The sequence below is a fragment of the Podarcis raffonei genome, chromosome 6 (genome assembly GCF_027172205.1).
Source record: "Podarcis raffonei isolate rPodRaf1 chromosome 6, rPodRaf1.pri, whole genome shotgun sequence".
Lineage (NCBI taxonomy): Eukaryota > Metazoa > Chordata > Lepidosauria > Squamata > Lacertidae > Podarcis > Podarcis raffonei.
The window spans coordinates 67,198,396-67,216,785 of record NC_070607.1 but is presented as its reverse complement, the minus strand read 5'-3'; the positions used below and the strand labels follow the sequence as shown (position 1 = coordinate 67,216,785).

The following is an 18,390-nucleotide window of genomic DNA, read 5'->3' as shown; positions in this document are numbered from 1 at the left end:
GCAGTAGAGATGGCCAGAGGCGACAGTGGGCAGAGCAGTGGATGTGGCTCTTACCTTTGTATGATAAGCAACATTCCAGCCATGCATAAGCCGGAGGATTCGACACTACCACCACCCCATTTCTCTTCCATGCAGAGAAATGAGAGGCATGATCACAGTTCAGAGACACATTGCAGCCAGAGGTTTTCCAAAAACGTGCAATGATGGACGTGGCCTGGGGAGAGTCCCAAGGGCTGATAGAGAGGCCTGGAGGGCTGCTTGCCTTGTCTTCCATAGTCTACCCATTCCTTAGGCCTCTTGAGCATTGTTTCCCATGGACTGAGAGTGCACCTTAGAATACAAAGAAATTCCAGAAAGCTTATCAGTTAGTACTGGTGTTCTCTTTGCTGAAGCCCTGATAAGCTTCCATGAAGTAGCTTGCAAATTGCCACTCTGTGTAAAATTCAGGCAATGTACACATCGGTGGCTTCAAATGTAGCAAGGTCGTTTCCTCCTGCTGTGCTTCAAGTCACATTTTTACTGGTTGCTGTACATGCCAAAGAGGGGTCAAGGGTGCCTTCACCCAATGTGCATTACCTGATTTGTTTCTCTGTACCTGCCACCTCCCCCCCAACTCATAGTCCTAGAAAGTGTCATCTGTGTATGTGCAACGGCTGTCTCAAATGCACGCACCTCAGCTTAACCGTGGCTTATGTTTTCAAATCAGATGGAAGCTGGTTTGAAGGAAGGTGCATCAAGCAAAATTGTTTTTCAAGAAACTACAGAAAACGTATGGATTGTGGCTGACATCATGAATACTCAGCTTCAGAGCACCAGCCACAGTGTCCGAGTAAACGGCAATGTGTACACAGCCACAGGCTCCATTAAGGTTAAGGTGATGCTGCTAGGCATGGACTCTGCATTTTGGGGGGGGGGGTAATGTTTCCTCCTCAAGGGCAGTTTAGGCACTGTCTTTACTCTAAGGGAATGAGAGACCATGGTGGAGAGGGAGAAACCCACATGCTTCCCAGCTGCAATGTAATCTCACCCAGGAGCTCACCAGAGCTGTGTGGGGCTTGTCTCTGCTTTCCCACTCTCATTAGGACATCCGATCCCTGTGAGTCCAGGGCCAGCCGGGACCAGCTGTCCTGGACCCTGACCTGCCTGGGAGAATAGAAAGCAGGGGGTCACTGCCACATTTCTACTGCGGCTCTTCTGCAAGTTCCTGCTGTTTAATTTACTGTGGCTGGAAACTGTAGTGTTTGGCTAGGAAATAGCCTGTGTGCTTGGCCCTGTGGGTGAAACATTATCTGGCGTGACCAGGCTAGAAGGATGGGTGAGTGCAGATCTGGCATGGGAACTGGTTCCCACTCATCGGAGCTGCAGCTGCATGGTGGGGGATGGGAGAGGGGGGGTGCAGGATCTGCACTCCCCTGCACATCTACGGTTGGGTAAGGCTGAATTGAATTGGTGAGGATTGTCACAGTTGCCTCCTGGTCCTGTGGGCAAATAGCCCTATGGCTCTCCTGCAGCAGTGATACAGTCTAGTTTCCAAGTGCTTTCTCTCCTGTGTGCATCATATGACATGAAATTCCCTCCCAGCCCTTTGTGACGGGGATGTGACCCAAACTGATATTATTGCAACTGTGTTCAACAAGGGCACTTGAAGCAGCGAGTTTTCAGACATGCTGCCAGCTCTTCTCCAAAGAGCTTTGCTTTCATCACAAGACCACACCATGGCAAGGAACAAAGGAAATACGAGATAAATAGGATTGCCACCTCTCCCAAGGCCAAAAACAAAACAATAGCCTTTGCGCATTTCCCCATATAAAATAACTCACATATCCATGTTTAGAATTCCATGGCAATCTAAATGACACAAGGATTCTATGGCACCTTAAAAACAATCAGGTTTAAAGTGTCATAAGCTTTTGTGGGCAAGGCTAGAGGTAGCTCTGGCATTTCTGTGCTGAGACCAAATATATGGAAGTTAAAAACATGGCAGGAGAAATCAGCTGTGAGGGGAATTTGAAGAACAGCCTGTGGGAGGAAAGGTCACCCCGCCCCACCTAATTTGCTGTTTAAAATCAGAATGAGGGCGCTATTACCCACATTAGAATGTGGGCAGAGAAAACAAAACAAGAACCCACATGTCCAAGGTAATTCTGTGTACTGATCTGAATAGTCTCATATAATTAATTATATGTTGCAGGGCAAAGGGGTCATGGTATGCTCCCATACTGCATGGCAAGTGCTTCCCCTCTATGGGGATGGATTCATCTTTTGCACAGAAATAAAAAGAAACCACACCTAGAAACTAGTGCTGCTCTGTGCTGATCTGAGTTGACTTATCCATGTAGAATTGGCCTTTCTGGTTTTAAAGCCCTGTTATACATTATGTGGTGGCACATACAGAATGGTAATTCCATATGGAGTGGCAACTGTTTTCCCGCAGCTGATTGTCAGCTTCCTTCCAACTAACTCCTTTTGTCCAGGACAAACACTGTTATTCCTGTAAACAGAATTTTCTGGGCATATAATTCCCACCTTTATGAGGATGTTTCTCATGAATCATTGCCCAAGCCGAGGAGAAGAGAATGGACAGTATATGGGACAAATTGATTCTGCTGCTCTCTTGAGAGAAGGCCAAGCCCTTTGCCCAGTTTGCATCCCATCAGGAGGCTGGAGCTGAAATGAACCCTCCGTTACACATGGCAAGAGGAATACAGCAGCATTGTTCCATATCTCTAATTGTTTAATTGCTCCATTATCCTTGCTCAGCGACTGTGCATTGTGTGCAACCCTTCTTTCCACAGTATTCTTTTTTTTTTACTCTAGTTTTCCTAATTCTGACATGCAGGGAGAATCTATTCCAAAGGACACTTAGAAATGAGACAGGAGGATGCATTAAAAATAAAATCAAAATGCAGCAGTTGAGCTCCATGGTAGATGCACTCTGACATCTAGTAATGTTATATCCACAGGGGAGTTATTTGGCAAAGATAATTAGGAAATAAAGCCTCTGCACTTAATAGAAGCTGCTGCGTGCTGTATGCTGTCTGCTGAAGTGTTTTACCCACAGCCCCCATCAGGCCAATGGTTGAATCCGTGGTTTACAAAGTCATTTTTCAATGAACCATTCACAGACATTTCTTGCAGATCAGTTGTATTTTGTAGGCTGTATGCAGCTTACTGCAGCCACTGATACACTGGGAGGTTTTGCAGAGAGAGGAGGGAAGAGGGGAAATTAAGTTACATTATTCCTTATAGGAATGATGTGGAGGGAGGGGATAAATTTCCCAGTGCAAATTGATTTTGTAAATTCATCAGACCTCTCAGTTCGTCTTCTTTTTTTAAATTGAATGATACTGGGGTGGCTGTTGCCAAGGTAGCAAAGGAGCTGGCTCTGAAGAAGAGAATGGTGGGATGCTCTAGGGATGTGCAAAGAATATAAAAACAGTGGGAGAGAAAGGGGAGAGGTTAGTTTATGGATCATTTTCAGCTTTCCAAGATTTCCTGTAAATTGCTCCCTTCTGTTCCCCGGCTTGTTAGGATTTGAGATATACTGCTGATTGCTGGATTTCTGCAGGTAAGCAAGTGAACATAAGTAAGACCCAAACCTCCTGAGGCTAGTATGATTTCAGAGAGTATGTCTATACCACGGACTCCAGAGTGTATATTGGGGTAGAGGTGGAACGAGAAGCCTTTATTGAAGCAAACTAGAGTGTTGCACTCTGTTAAAATTCCTACTGATAACTAGGGAGAAAATGGCTAGTTTAGACTTGTGAATTATGAGTCATTCCAACATACCGTGCAGAAAGTGATGCACTGTACAAACTTTGGGATTCCCTTATTGATTTGCAGCACTCATAAGGGAAGTGAGAAATGGTATTATGGTTTCTCTGTATGGATTTCTCTGTGGCTTCATAAGCTAGAGATAGGTAATGGTCCTGAAGACAGCTTGAAAAGGGGGCTGAATACTGTTTGGGGAGTGCACAATCATCTCTCTTTTAAAGGTAAAGGTAAAGGGACCCCTGACCATTAGGTCCACTCGTGACCGACTCTGGGGTTGCGGCACTCATCTCGCTTTATTGGCAGAGGGAGCCGGCGTACAGCTTCCGGGTCATGTGGCTAGCATGACTAAGCCACTTCTGGTGAACCAGAGCAGCGCATGGAAATGCTGTTAACCTTCCCGCCGGAGCAGTACCTATTTATCTACTTGCACTTTGACGTGCTTTCGAACTGCTAGGTTGGCAGGAGCAGGGACCGAGCAACGGGAGCTCACCCAGTCGCGGGGATTCGAACCGCCGACCTTCTGATCGGCAAGTCCTAGGCTCTGTGGCTCTTTTACCTCCTGGCAAAACCTAGACATCTCTAGGTTTGGGTGTCTTTCAAAAAATCCTGCAAAACATGTTTTACCCCAGTGGAACAAAAGCACTGTGCACACAATAGAAGCCTCTCTCAAACCACTTTGCTCTCTTTTAAAAACTATTGTCTTTCTCCTGCCTTATCTGGCAGAAGGCTAGATTCTGGATGCTACTTGAGATGTGGATTTTTTTTCCCTTGAGGAAGTGAAATTTATAATGTCGTTAAAGATGATTAGATCTCCTTTGTTCAAGAAGCCAAGCTGTAGGTTTTTATATCCTGAATAAAAAATGGGAGCTCTGGACATTCCAAACCCTTCAGGGCTTCTAAAGTCTCACAAATCTTTTAAAAAGATGGATCCAGCATACTGGAATGCCCAGTCATATAGCTGGGACAGTGTGGACCACTCTTATCAAATTTGAAGGTAAAAGGAATGTATTTGTAGAAGTAGGGATGGAGGAGAAATTTGATTCAGTATGTATTTAAAGCCGTGGATTGCACTTTCAAAGAATAAATAAATAGACAAGTATGCAGTATATTGGGGGATGCAGTGGCGTAGCGTGGGTTGTCAGCACCCGGGGCAAGGCAAGTAATTTGCGCCCCCTAACCCGTGGATTTTAGTAGGGGCAGAGAGCTGTGAGTGCGAGCGTGCCCCCCCCAGATGTTGCGCCTGGTGCGGCCGGCCCCCCCTGCACCCCTCACGCTACGCCACTGGGGGGATGTGGCTTGCAAAAATGTATACACTAGTAAAAAAAACCAGCATATAAAAAAGAGGTTATAAGAAGAAATTCACACTAAAATGTTGATTAATTTTCATGAAGCTTTTTTTTTTAATGGCAAATTGTTGAAAAATGTGGAGAACTGAATTTAAGTTTGGAAAAATGAGAAGCAGAGAACCAAAACTGACAGATCCTTAGCAGCAAGATACATGTCCACATATGGGCAAGCCCTCTAAGACTATGACCAAATGCAGACTCATGCCATTGGCATTAGCTACATTTCACCCCTGTCACCTCCCACCTAGTTTCCTTGCTTCATTTACCATCTGACCTGATGAAGACTTTCAGAAAACTTGAAAGCCTGCACAGTATTTTGTGACAGTTTGGTTGGCATAATACATATTTTGGCATTTCCCCCCTAATGGGCCAGGATTGATGCCTTAATTTCCCTCCCCCAGTCCCCGCACAATGTGAAATAGTAACTGGAATGCCCTCATTAACCATGTGGGTTTGTCATAACACTACCCCTTAGTCCTTGAGTCCTTTATCCATAAAAGGGATGTGCCCCTGGCTACTTTTGTTCCTCTTCCTTAGTTTGGCATGTCTTCTGGATTCCAGTTATGCTATGCTGTGATGGAGAGCTGGTTAGCTGTCTAGGCTTTGAATAACAAAGCTGGCTTGAAATGCTTCAGTAATTGCTTTGGCCTATTCCACATTTTTTTAAAATAAATTTTTATTAACCGGCCAATCACATCGAATCAAACCACATCACATAAATTCCAAATTACAGTGCCGAATTTTTAAATTTTGTTGGGGGGTCCCATACTTCCAGATCCGAGGAAGGATTCTGATCTAATCATTACTTCTGCATTAATGTCCAAATCAGTCCAAATAAGTCCAAATAGATGTTCAAACAGTCCAAACACATATTCATAGTTCTTTCCAATCTTATCTTGCTGTTTCCACATCACTTCTTAATCAGATATTTTCTCTTTGTCCTTTATGGTCTCTTCTGATGGTCTCCTTAGCCGATATACACCGATAATACTACTGCGTAGATTTCCCGTCGTGAACCTCAATCCAGATGGTTCCCATAAATCGTCACCTTCGGAGATAAGATCACTTTTTCCCTCGTAAATTCATAGCTCTGTCGTTCTTAAAGCCTCTTTGAGGAGTCTCTCCCACAATGTAAACACGCTCTCTTTCACTGTCCTCCTCCCAGGCTTATTCCTCCGACAGAGCTTCCCAAGATGGCGACGACGGCATTTTTGACTGCGTCAGAACAAAGCTCTTATACATTCCACAGTCTTCTAAAAACATGCTTTGGTTCGAAAGTTTATCTCCATACAGCCTTAGATTCACAGCTTAAGTCCTTAAAACCTCATTTCTGGCTTTTGACTCTTGAAGGGAGGGGATTCTTGGGGTTAATCACATGAGTAAAATAAAACGTTTTCCCCCCTCCCCCATCAGTCATTTGCCATACCGTATCTTGACGTATCTTCTCATAATTTAAATCTTGTTTTTCCAGAGACCTCTTCTGTTGCAGTATTCACTCCTCCTCATTTCCTGAAGTATGTGCATTTCCTTCGTGCCAAATTGTTTCTTTTGAAGTTCTTGCAGCTAGTGGCGCAGGTCAGAGACAGCGTCCAGGAGTGCCGAAATCCCACAAGAGGGTTTTGTGCCTAATGCCCCCATCCCCCTCAAAAATTCGGGGGTGGTATCGGGCACAGCAGGCATACGGCCCCACTCACCATCTTGAGTGGGTTTTTGGGAGGCTAATTTACTCCCAAAATAGCCTCCAAATACCTCCCGTGGGTCGGAGAGATGTTATTGTTGGCCATCTTCTTATGCACCCCCTAGTGGGCCCCTCTACTCTGGTTTCTCTTCAGATCGTATAAATCTTTCGCTTTTTTACTATTCCACATTTTTTGAGGACAAGGGTGGCGCTGTGGTCTAAACCACTGAGCCTAGGGCTTGCTGATTGGAAGGTCAGCAGTTTGAATCCCCACGACAGCAGTTCAAAAGCACACATCAAAGTGCAAGTAGATAAAGAGGTACCACTGCGGCGGGAAGGTAAGCACCAGCTCCCTCGACCAGTAAAGCAAGATAAGTGCTGCAACCCCAGAGTTATTCGCGACTGGACTTTTAATTGTCAACGGTCCTTTACCTTTACTTTTATTCCACATTTAAGATAGGACAATGTAATGTACTATATATCTTCTTATATACCCATTTTTAAAAATATTTATTATATTTTTAAAGTCACCCTTCAACCCTAATGGTCCCAGGGCAGTTTTTAAGTTCTTAAATAGACTTTTTCAGTGTTTGAATGAATGGCAACAAGTTTGCTCCAGCAGACTAACACTGCTGCCCCTCTGGAAGTTGTGTGTTTTGCTTTGAGGATTTGGAAACAGTGGCCTGAAAACATACAAGACAATTTTGTATATGCTTATTTGGGAGCAAGTCCCATTGAACTCACTGTGACCTAACTCCCAAGTAGATATGGTTAAAGGCTGGCCAGGAAGTCTCTGCTAATTTGATTACTATATTACTTAGACATTATTTGTTATGAAGACAGATAGGAAGACACACACACACACACACACACACAAAATCTTACACCAGTTTTAAGTGTGCCTGTGTTTGTATTATCCAGATATCCTTTCTTAGGAGTTAGGTGAGTGAGATCTGTGCTGAGTGAGGCACTCTTGCCAATATTGGCTGCTTCACTTGTTTTTTTGTATTAAAAGTCACCCTGGATTGGATCTGTTCACATTACTGTGTTAGTACACAGTGAAGCTGTTTCCCCCTGATGTGTTTCACAGCTCTTTCCCCACTAGCTGTTCACATCAGCAGAGCTTCATTAGTGTCAGATTCATTTCTGTTGTACACACCAGAGGGCAGTGACTAGGGATGTGTTCCTACTTAGGTGAATTAGGAACAGTTTAAGGACTCTAGCTGGTGTGAAGCTGGCTTGAGAAACAATGCTTCAAACAGTAGCATTTTACAATGAAGTACAGGATGCATATGCATTTTGGATAATGTCATGGGAATATGGATTAAACACACAGCACTGGGAATGCAATGAGTGCACACTAAATGGGAGTGTGAACACAGCATGAGTACGCCTGATTATCAGAAGCATATTGGCTCAATTGGGTCATTCGCTGTCCATGGCACCAATTATGAGAAAAATTTAGGTGATCTTAAGGGATTCTCTAAAACCCAAACATCAGAAGAGGACCCCTCTAAATGATGGTGGGGGGGTTGTTTGTTTGAGACCCTGAATCAATACTTTGATTTCTTCAAGGGAGGAAACTTCTTAAGGCACAAAGAAGATCAAGTATACAAGTGCTTTTCAGCATTAAGAAACCCATACCCTTATCTGGTGCTGGTTCATCACACCACAGTCACATTCCTGCAGTTGAGAACTGTGTGTGCATCCCGGCCAGTGAAACTTTAAGTTAGACACAACTTACTCATTCAGTTGCAAGATCTTGGCACCCTCCCCCAATTTGCATAGCCTTGCTCTTCAGCAACCATGCAGACAGGCACATGAGGTCAGGGCAAGGTGACATCAACCAGTGGCTTCTCAAACTTGCAAGTGAATCCACCAATTGTGTTCCCCCAAGGAACTGATGCAAGAGAGCCATTTTGCTGCAAGTTGCAGTGAGCACTGCTCCCTCCTTCTTCTTCTTCTTCTTCTTCTTCTTCTTCTTCTTCTTCTTCTTCTTCTTCTTCTTCTATTACCTTTCACAAAGTAATCACAGTATTGTTAAACATTGCAGTGCTTCTGCAATACTGCTTGTTAACATGTTTTTTAAACTAGCCAGAAGTGGTTTTATAACATAATGGGAAGTGAGTTTAAAAGTGGAAGCTTCACAGCCACACCAGCAAGGAGGAAGGGGGCAGAAGGTGAGCTCAAGGTTCCCCTAGGCTTTCCCCCCACAGTGCTAAACTATGGTCAGTGTTATGTGCAAAATGGGTCTCTATCTCTTGAACAGAAATTAGACTCATGGAATCAGAATTGTAGATTAATTTTAGACCTCTTCTTCTTCATTTACTACATTTAAATCTTGATTGTTTGCAATGGAAATTGATTTTCCTTCCAGTCAATTTAAAGTGCCACATGTATTTATTGCTTAATTTAGATTTCTTAACCGGTGCTATTGGCCATTAAAATGCATGCCAAACATGTGCAAAACCTGAGGTGCTCAATCAGATCAACAACTGTTTACTGATTTTTGTTGCAAGAACACCTGGTTAATTAAAACTGAAAAACAACAGTAAATATTAAAATATTTAATTAGCTTTAAATTAAATATAATTAAATACCTACTTTCACTAGTGGTAGATAACTTATGAGATTCTTTGGACTGACACCGAGGCAGAAACTCAGTTTCAAGACTGTTAAAACTTTTCCCCTTTTGGATTTCTACATTTTGGTCACTGGGGTGTTTGGTGTTTCATCAATTGCTAGTTGAAGCTTCAAGCAATAGGCAGCCTGATTAGTTCCTTCCTGCTTTCCAAATCCTAGTTCCCGTGATCCCCAGTGGAGTGTTCTAAAAGCCACAGAAAAGTTGAGTTTTGAGTTCTCGGCCTGAAGCAATTTTTGTCTCTCTCCCACCCTGCCCCAACATGATAATGTCCTCTAATGCGATATATCCTGTCTGTTGCCATGGGATCCTGTGAGGTCACCAGATAGAGCTAATTGCCCCCTCCCACAGGAAGGATAATTAGCCAAAAAAGAGAGACTATAATCAGAGCCCACTTCCTTTTACTTTATTTTGTTGGAATTCTGTGGATGATGGAACTGCATTCAGTCAGGCTCAAGTCCCTAGGGCATGACTGGGGATGGGGTGGAGAAGGGCGGTTCAGGCTATTCTGGGTGGGTGGTGTGCCTGTTTTATCACTGCTTGGCTTTAAACCAGACATTGTTACGGCCAGACTTCAATTCTGATTGTGTTGCACAGGTGAACATGTTTTCTTGGAAGCATCCCACTGTGTTCAATGGATCTTACTCTGAAACAACTCCCAAACAAATATGCTAGGATCGTAGCCTAGTGTTCCCTGAAACAGGGAGCTGAGTTTCTTGTGCCTGAAACCCAGTCACTCCACAGTCTATGAAAGGGCTCCAGGGCTAAGAAAAACCCTTTCTAGAAATCAGATGCATTATCTTTGATCCTCTCATTGGAGGTGGTCGTTTTTACAACTGAAGAGCACATTATTTTGAAAGCAGAAATTGCTGGATCAAAAGGACAAAACTTCAAGGTCTGCTACTTAGACCAGAGTTAGGGAACTTGTGGCCAGATCTTGTTGGGTTTTAAGGAAAGGCCATAGCTCAGTGGAAGAGCATCTGCACTGCATGCAGAAGGTCTCAGTCTCAATTCATGACATCTCCAGGGAAGGTTGGGAGAGACACCATGCAAGAAACCCTGGAGAGCTGCTGCCAGTCAATGTAGTTAACACTGAACTAGGTGGACCAATGCAGCTTCCTCTGTTCCACAACTCAAATAATCCCTGACCATGCAGGCTGGGACTCATGGGAACTGGAGTCCAACATCATCTGGAGGTCCTTAGGTCCTTAAAAAAAAGTTTTAAAAGTTCTAGGAACAGGAAACTTTCCCCATATAATCTTGCCTGCTAAGAGACCCCTGTGCATTTCAGAGGTTGTGCAGCATGTTCTAACATAGGATGAAGAGCCTGTTCATGCAGGGTCCTGGCCGAGCTCATCACTCTCAGTGAACTCAGGGTGACCAGAAGGCAACCTGTCCCTGTACACTGAAGAGGGGTACACTGCAGCAGTGAGCAGGCTCTCAGAACATTGCCCATCACTGCTGATCAAAGAACCTTGGATAAGGTTTCACGAAAGTAAAGTAGGACTCTCTGAGTTCAGTTCCCAGTTCCTGTAGTAGCATATGGTAAGCTTAAGCCAAATAAATCAATAGTTTTTAAGAGAGCGGATGCTTTTTACCAAGACAGAGTCATTGATTCACATTGTGTAGACACCAGAAGTGCAAAATTCCAGTTGCCCAGTTGCCAATGGCTTGTTTAAAACCAAAAGTAGAAATGGTTATTCTGGTTACTGAGTTACCTTTGCTCCTGCTACCTGTCTGCTAGCTGATCAAGGCATGTCCCCTTCCTCCTCCACTACTACTCAGGCACTGCTACACATAAGCAGCATTCTCTCATCAGCCAGGATGCCTGAGATGTAATGTTTTGAAATATTTTTAATTTCCCCTGTTATGAAAAAGAACATCGCAGGAGCTACTTACGTAACTAGGAACATTGCAAAATCTTTTGTTTTTACTTTCAGATCAGGGAATACCAGTGTAGGTCTTCTTTCAGAAATGGCAATGAGCTACATATTTTTATTTTATCCCCTAACCTGAGCATTCTGCCTTCTACCTGCTCCTGGGCACAAATGTAAAATGTGGTCTGCATGCAGAGATGGCAAAGTTACATCTTGTTTCAGAAGGTCATTGAAGCAAGGGACTCAGACACAGGTCTGCTATCAAAACCAGCAAACTAGCATCACATCCCCCTCTACACTCCTCATACTGAGGGGTCATTGAGCTATGTGTTTCACTGCCTCCTGATTCATTTCACAGGATGCTGCTGGTGGAGGCAAGGGAATAGTGTAATGACATCCCAAAACAATATAAGGCATATGACATGTTATGAAGGCAACAGGAGAAACCTAACACAGTGCTGCCATTTGAGTTTCTATAATGTGTAGTGTTGTGTGTGTGGTGGGGAGGAGAAGGGTCAATGAAAGCTTATATGCCATTATAAATGTGTTTATCTTCTGCAACAGTCTTTGCTGTAACAGGCTAACACAGCCACCCTTCTGGAAGTTCTTCGAATGTGTAGTTCTGCCCTGAACATCACTCTCTTCCTGCTAACTGATGAATTATGGCTCTCCTCTCTCTTTGCTTTCTCAGATCTCAATGCCTGCCAAGAAAACTGCAGCTTTTGCAAAAAGAGATATATGGCAGTAATTATTAAGCATGGAAATTAATTTATGAAATGTTTGCTTTGCATCATGTATTATATGAGTGCATAATATGGATTTGCTGGCATTTAATACTCCTGGAGTTTGCTGGCATTTAATGCTATTGTAGAACTCGGGAGTAGGGTTAACTGGAGCCAAAGCTCTCTGCTATGGGCTTCTGCAAAGAGAAAAGATCCACAGACCGGTTGCTGAGCCTTCTATGGAATCTGCTGCTCTAAGAGGTTGAGATCAGTTTTCTGTAGAGTGGACATGTGTCCTACAATACAAAGGACAGTCCTCTGCTTGAAGGACTCCTCTATTGGAATGGTTGCTTTGTTATTAACTTAGTTAATAGCTATATAACCATAAGAAAGGAGAGAAAGAGCACTGAAATTGCCCACCGACAGGATAGCATACAGGTTACCTGCTCAGTTTTCCAGCCATGGTGAGATGTATTGAGTTGTATCCAATGAAACAGTTCCACTAGGACAAGAGGGTTTACCTGCCTCTCCCTGCATTCCTGCCACCCCCCCCCACCTGCTCTGGGTGTTTCCCCAACCCTTCAGAGCAAAATTACAGGGTGCACAGGGGGCATGCAGGGAGAGGGTGAGGAAGTTCCATTGCACAGTCTTTGTGCTAGCTGAACTGTTTGATTGCACTGCATTTTTATTTAAATTACAGTAGTTATTTCTAAATTTGCACCTACACATATAAATTAATACATGCAGATTATATGCAAATCTGCATTGTCCTATTGGGGATGATGTGCAAGTGTGGCCACTCTGCTTTTGGGAATTTAGAAATGAACAGTCCTGTTAGCATCTCAAGCTTTATTCTTCTGAACGCAGGTAGTATTTGGCCTTGGGACTTTATTCTGCACCGGAGTGGCTAGTTTTGTTTCCAAAAGGAAACTGAGTAACTTCCAATCTGCAGGATAGATGTGGCATTTCACACTTCACTTGCTGAGTGGGAAACCACCTGATCTGCTCTCTGCATTTCTTGCCTCTGAAGGGCTCTCAAAATGAAGTGCCAAGCTGCTGAAACAGCCGTTTCACCCCACATTCTCCACCCAGGCAAGCAATCATTTCATCTGAGGGAGGTGACGATTTCTCAGCTTTTCAAATGCAAGCAGAAGGTACCACAACAAACCATTGACCCAGTACCTCTGCTCAGTGGACAATAGGTACAATGAGTAGATTTCAAAGTTGCACTCTTGCAATCATACAGGCATTTCAGTTTGCCAGGTGGAATAATCCCTCTGCACCCTGTTCTGAGGGTTCTCCTAAACCGTACCAAGACAATTTGGGGAGCACAGTGGGGAGGGGAGAGGGTGGAAAGCCCCATTTTGCAATTTTTGTCCTTCCACTGATGAAACTGGTTAGGTGAATCACACCCAAAGTTTGCAGCTAGTCAGAGGGTGCTCATGGGGGTACTCTGGGCATGACCATTTCCCTGGGAGGACAAGTGAGGGGATGTTGGACACTGTATATGATCTGCAGGTCAAGGCCATCATGGTGCAGTGGTGAAAATTCATACAACCATTGCTTTACCAGTTGTGGTGCTCTGAGACCAGCAAGACTAGAGACAGAGAAGTCTAGGGATGTGCCAGGGGAAAGCTTGGATGTGCTAAACCCAGGGCCCCCTCATTTCCTTAGCATGGCCCCGGAAACGGTAAAAAAGCATGCCATTAATGTCAGTTGGAGGGCTAAATTTGAAAGATTGTGTGGGGGGGTCACTGGAAAATCTTTCCCCAATTTCATTCCTGGCTGGCTTGAGCTGCAGGGATTAGGGAGTGGTGGTTTCTCCTCCACAGAATCGACCACCACCACCTTAAATATTGCTCAGTGAATAAAGTAAATCTAAACAGGACTCACTTTCAGGAAAGCGGGCATAAGCTTGCAGCCTTAACATGATAGCTGTAGACAAAGGCGACAGAGGCACACAGAAGCAGCAGCTGAGTCCAGCTGTCTAAGAAGGGAGCTGCAGGGATGATGTGGAATCATTACTATGGAGATGAGCTTCTGTCTGTACCCTTAGACAAAAGCCACAGGCATTTGGCTTTAATTCAGCCAGGCCTCCCAATCCTGCTCCAGTTTCTGGGAGGAATGGATGCCTCAGTGTTGGAACTGGGATTTGTACCAGCGTGCGGGGATAGAATCTTCCTTATTCATGATAGCATCTCCCTCAGTATCAGCGCATAGGACTGGGCCATTAGTCTGTGGTCCTAAGCACATAGAAACGAATTTGAGAAAAACAGCCGTATTTTCTGTAGAAAAAGATTGGTCTACTTTCAAACCAGCTAGTTGTGATCTGAGAGATCTGCTTGGTTTGTTTGTTGTCTTAAGTTTATATCAGCTACCCCATGGGCAGGGTGCTTAACTATTTCTTAGTGCACCAGTTCCTCCCCCCTCCCCGCCTACGCAAGCTTCTGAGGGACGCAATTTAAATCAAGAAAATTGAGCGGAGGACAAAGGTTAGCTCCTCTGCTATTACTGTGGCCCTGATCCACTCCCACCCAATTGCTGCTTTTAGTGTTGGGTGAGGAAACATGCAGGAGTTGCTGTTCACAGATATCCTGCACTACTTCTGGAACTTTTGTAGGTGGGACTCTGTTTCTATCTTGCATTAGTCAGTAGAATAAGTAGGTGGTGGGAACTTGTGACAATGGTTTATAAGGCAAGCGTGGGGAAATTTTTTGGCTAGATCTTTACCTCTCCACCCCCACGGACCACCTTAGACACATTGATGTCAGTTGATTAAATGTTTCCATTATTTAGTGGTGTGGACACTGTGCTGGGGACAGCAGTTTAGGGAGCCACAAATGACCACAGAGAACATGGCAGATGATAGGGGTATCAACAAATAGGGAAGGTTTAGTACCTGGGTTGGCATGGGCACAAAAGGACCTACAGGACTGATGATGGCATCAGCTCCTTATTTTTGAGACATTTTATATTTGTTGGGTGTCCATCCAGGCCTGTACATAGTTACATATGCTCATTTTATTATTATTAGTTTCAGAATACACTACATTTTTCCTACAACAAAATGTTATTTATTTCCTGTAGTCATTATAGTACTATGATTCACAATGCAAAATTATACCTGCTGGAGCATTTTCTTCAATCAAAGTTGGCAAAAAATAGGTGTTTTGTGGGGTTTCTTTTTTGCTTTAACATATCAGGAATGTAGAAGCACTTGTAAAGCATGGGACAGAGAAACAAAGAGAAATGTTAATCATGTGCTTCACAACTAAGTTATATACATGGTCATCTGATCTTACGTGTGGGAAAGGAGTTTCATGCTGCAGCTCTACAGAACAGTATCTTCAGATTCTTTAGGTTCCTGCTCACTCTATGATAAGCCATCTCTCCTCCTCATATTGCACATGTCCTGAAGGCAAAGTTCTCTTTCTGAATAGCTATAGCTCAAGTCAAACCCCAGCACCAGCCCACATAGTCTGAATAACATGGATGAGACATTAACATCTCCAAGTCACTGTCTATTCCCTGCTGAGATAACAGGGCCTGCCCTATTTTATCTTAATTGGTTGGGAATTTGAGGACTGGTTTCGGCTGACCAGCAATGCTGTAGTGACTCAGGACTGAGTGGCTACTTCCTCTCAGAGCAGTTTGCTTTATGGATGTCTGTGGCACCTACCATGAGTAGACTGGCTGAGTCTTGCCTGGCTTTAGGCCACAAGATCCTTACTATTTCTTCACTTTAGGATCCCTGAAAGTATTTATTTAACAGATTTCTATATCATTTAATTAAAAAAAAAACCTAAAAAACCCCCAGCACCTCAAAGTGGCTTAAAATAAAAATTGAAAATATTCATTAAAACATACTGGTGATTTTCTCAGAATAGATTGCTCTCTGCACTAGAACTTCTTTTTCCACCAGGCTGGGCTAGTTATGGTTGGACACACAGAACTATTCTTAGAGACTGGCCCACAAATGTATGGTCTTAATCCTGCTACTCAGGGATCTTTGTGTTCTTAGCTCAGTAGTACTATAATTTACAATGAAGCTGCAATCCTTTGAATTTTGATTTGTAAAGACATTCCACTGCAATCGTCAGGTTCAACTGACAAGTTGAATCTGACAAAGTAGATGTTAGTCCACAAGCATTTATGCCATAATACATTTATGGGTGCTACCATGTTCTTTGTTGTCTTAAGTATCTTTGGAGCAGAATGTTAGTACAAGCAATGAAGAAAGCAAAGAGCTCTGTGGTCTGAGGGCTCATAATACTAAATAATGCTGAAGCACCTAACATCAGTTGCTAGTAATACTATAGCACTACTAATAGTGCTATAGCAGTCAAAGTACTTCACACACATTATCTCAGTAATCCTTAACAACAAAAGCGAGGTCAACAGCATTATTATCCCATTGGAAAGAAAAGACCTTGCCTAGAACCAATGACATAGGCAATATTTGAACTGGGGATTTCATGGCTCATAGTTAATTCTCTTTGGCACTAGGCTACACTAGTTCTCACTGTAAGTTGGAGGAGGCTGGGGAATGTCCACGAGACCTAAAAAAACCCCTCTTGATTATTGCTGGATATTTGGAGCACGTTCACTAACTACAGGTTCATTTCTGAGCATAGCTCAAAGTGTCCATTATCTTTAACAGCCTAGACAGTTTGGGAGCAGGGTGCCTAAATAATGCTTTCTTCCCAGCCTCTAGTATGGCTGATGAGAATATAAGAGAGAGCCTTTTCTGTTGTTGCACCAGGGCATATAACTCTGCTATGGGAGATTCTAGCCCCTACTTAGTTGGTCTTTTGTTGCTAGCTAAAGTTTTTGTTTTGTTTTGGAAGGTTCCTGCTCCTTCTTTATTGGATTTTAAATATGCGCTTCTTGGTTTGCACTTTTTCGGACCTGTTTTATGAATTGTTTTAAAATTAAGGTTAGGTGCCCGGATCATCCTTCAGGCCAGTCTCATTAAGTCCTGACCAGCATTCAGGGATTATGGAAGTTGTAGTTAAACAGCCTCTGAAGTACCCCAAGTTCCCCACCCCCTCTTAGGCAGTGGAAGAGTGGGATACAAACTGTATAATAAATAAACTAGTTTCGGCACAAGAGATCCCTGCAAACTGCAAGTTCAGTGTAGCTAGCACACTTCCATGTTTTCATGTGTTTGCAGTGTTGCACCCTCTTTTTTCTTGTGTGTGTTATAGTTTGTCTTTCATCTTGGAGCATGGAACTGAAAGCGGCTGCCTTATTATGTGCTGCCTTGGCTAGTACCACACATAGATGTGGTAGCAGGAATTATTTTTAATATCGGCCTCTTGTGGAAATGGGTTTGGTTTGGATCACTGCACAGAGACAGCAGTCCGATACCACTATCTGTTCTATATGTGAAAGCTGATAATCTTTCTGCACAGGCAAGGGCTGTTCTTCTGTCAGTGCTAAGCAGTGGGAGCTCAGATTCCTGAATTCTTTTTCTGGGCTTGCCACTGACCCTTTCTGAGTAGCTGTTGAACCTTTTCCATGGTGACATGGGACAAGGAAGGCTGTTTCATGCTCTGCTGAATTCATACATGGAAGCTCCTTCAGAATAAGAAATGGCAAGATTCTCTTTTGTGGTGTCATCGTGTCAAGTGATGAATATGTGTGTATATTGCTATGTGTATGCATGCTGGGAAACTAATTGGCTGTGGTATATCAAACACATTCACACCATGTCTTGGGTCTTGTCCAGTATATGGTGCATTTTGTAATAGGAAGTGATTCCTGTGTAATTGCAAGGGAAGGAAAGAACTGATTTGCATGCAATAAAGCCTGATGGGCACCCCAGAGAAAACCTAAGTCAAGGCTCAACAGGGCTTTCCTACTTTCAGTGCCAAGGTTTGTTCTTGCATGACCAAGCAGTGCACTTAAGCATGTGTAGATTGCCTTGTCTTCAGCACTAGTCACTCCCAGGTGGTGAGTTTTCGGGAGAACGGGTTCCAGAATAGAAGGGGCCGCAGTCTTGAAAATGGGAACCTTTTAAGTACCCTTTTATGCCAAATACGTTTTGATGGACAAGCTGTTGCCCCCATTCCCCATACAACTGAACTGGCAACTACCGGTAATTTTGTTCCTCAATTCTGGCAACAAAGGCAGCTTCCATCGCAGGACCTGAGGACTAAGGTGGGCTAGATTAGGAGTCTCAAGGGGAGCAGGAGGGGGGCTGGCCCAACTCCTACTTTCTCAGCATCCTCAGCCTGAGGCAACTGCTTCACTCCGCCTAATGGCAGAGCTTGCCCTAGCTCTGGTTCTGGGGCTCTTGGGGAGGAGGACAGGGCAGGAGATTTCCATGCATGGATCTCTGGTGGGCCAA

The 18,390-nt window shown here is 43.7% G+C and overlaps 1 protein-coding gene across 6 annotated transcripts in view; it reads left to right on the top strand.

Moving 5' to 3' along the window:
- NAV1 (neuron navigator 1) overlaps positions 1-18,390 on the top strand; it is a 263,232-nt gene that overhangs the window by 72,286 nt on the left and 172,556 nt on the right. The gene's annotated exons all lie outside the window — the stretch shown is intronic.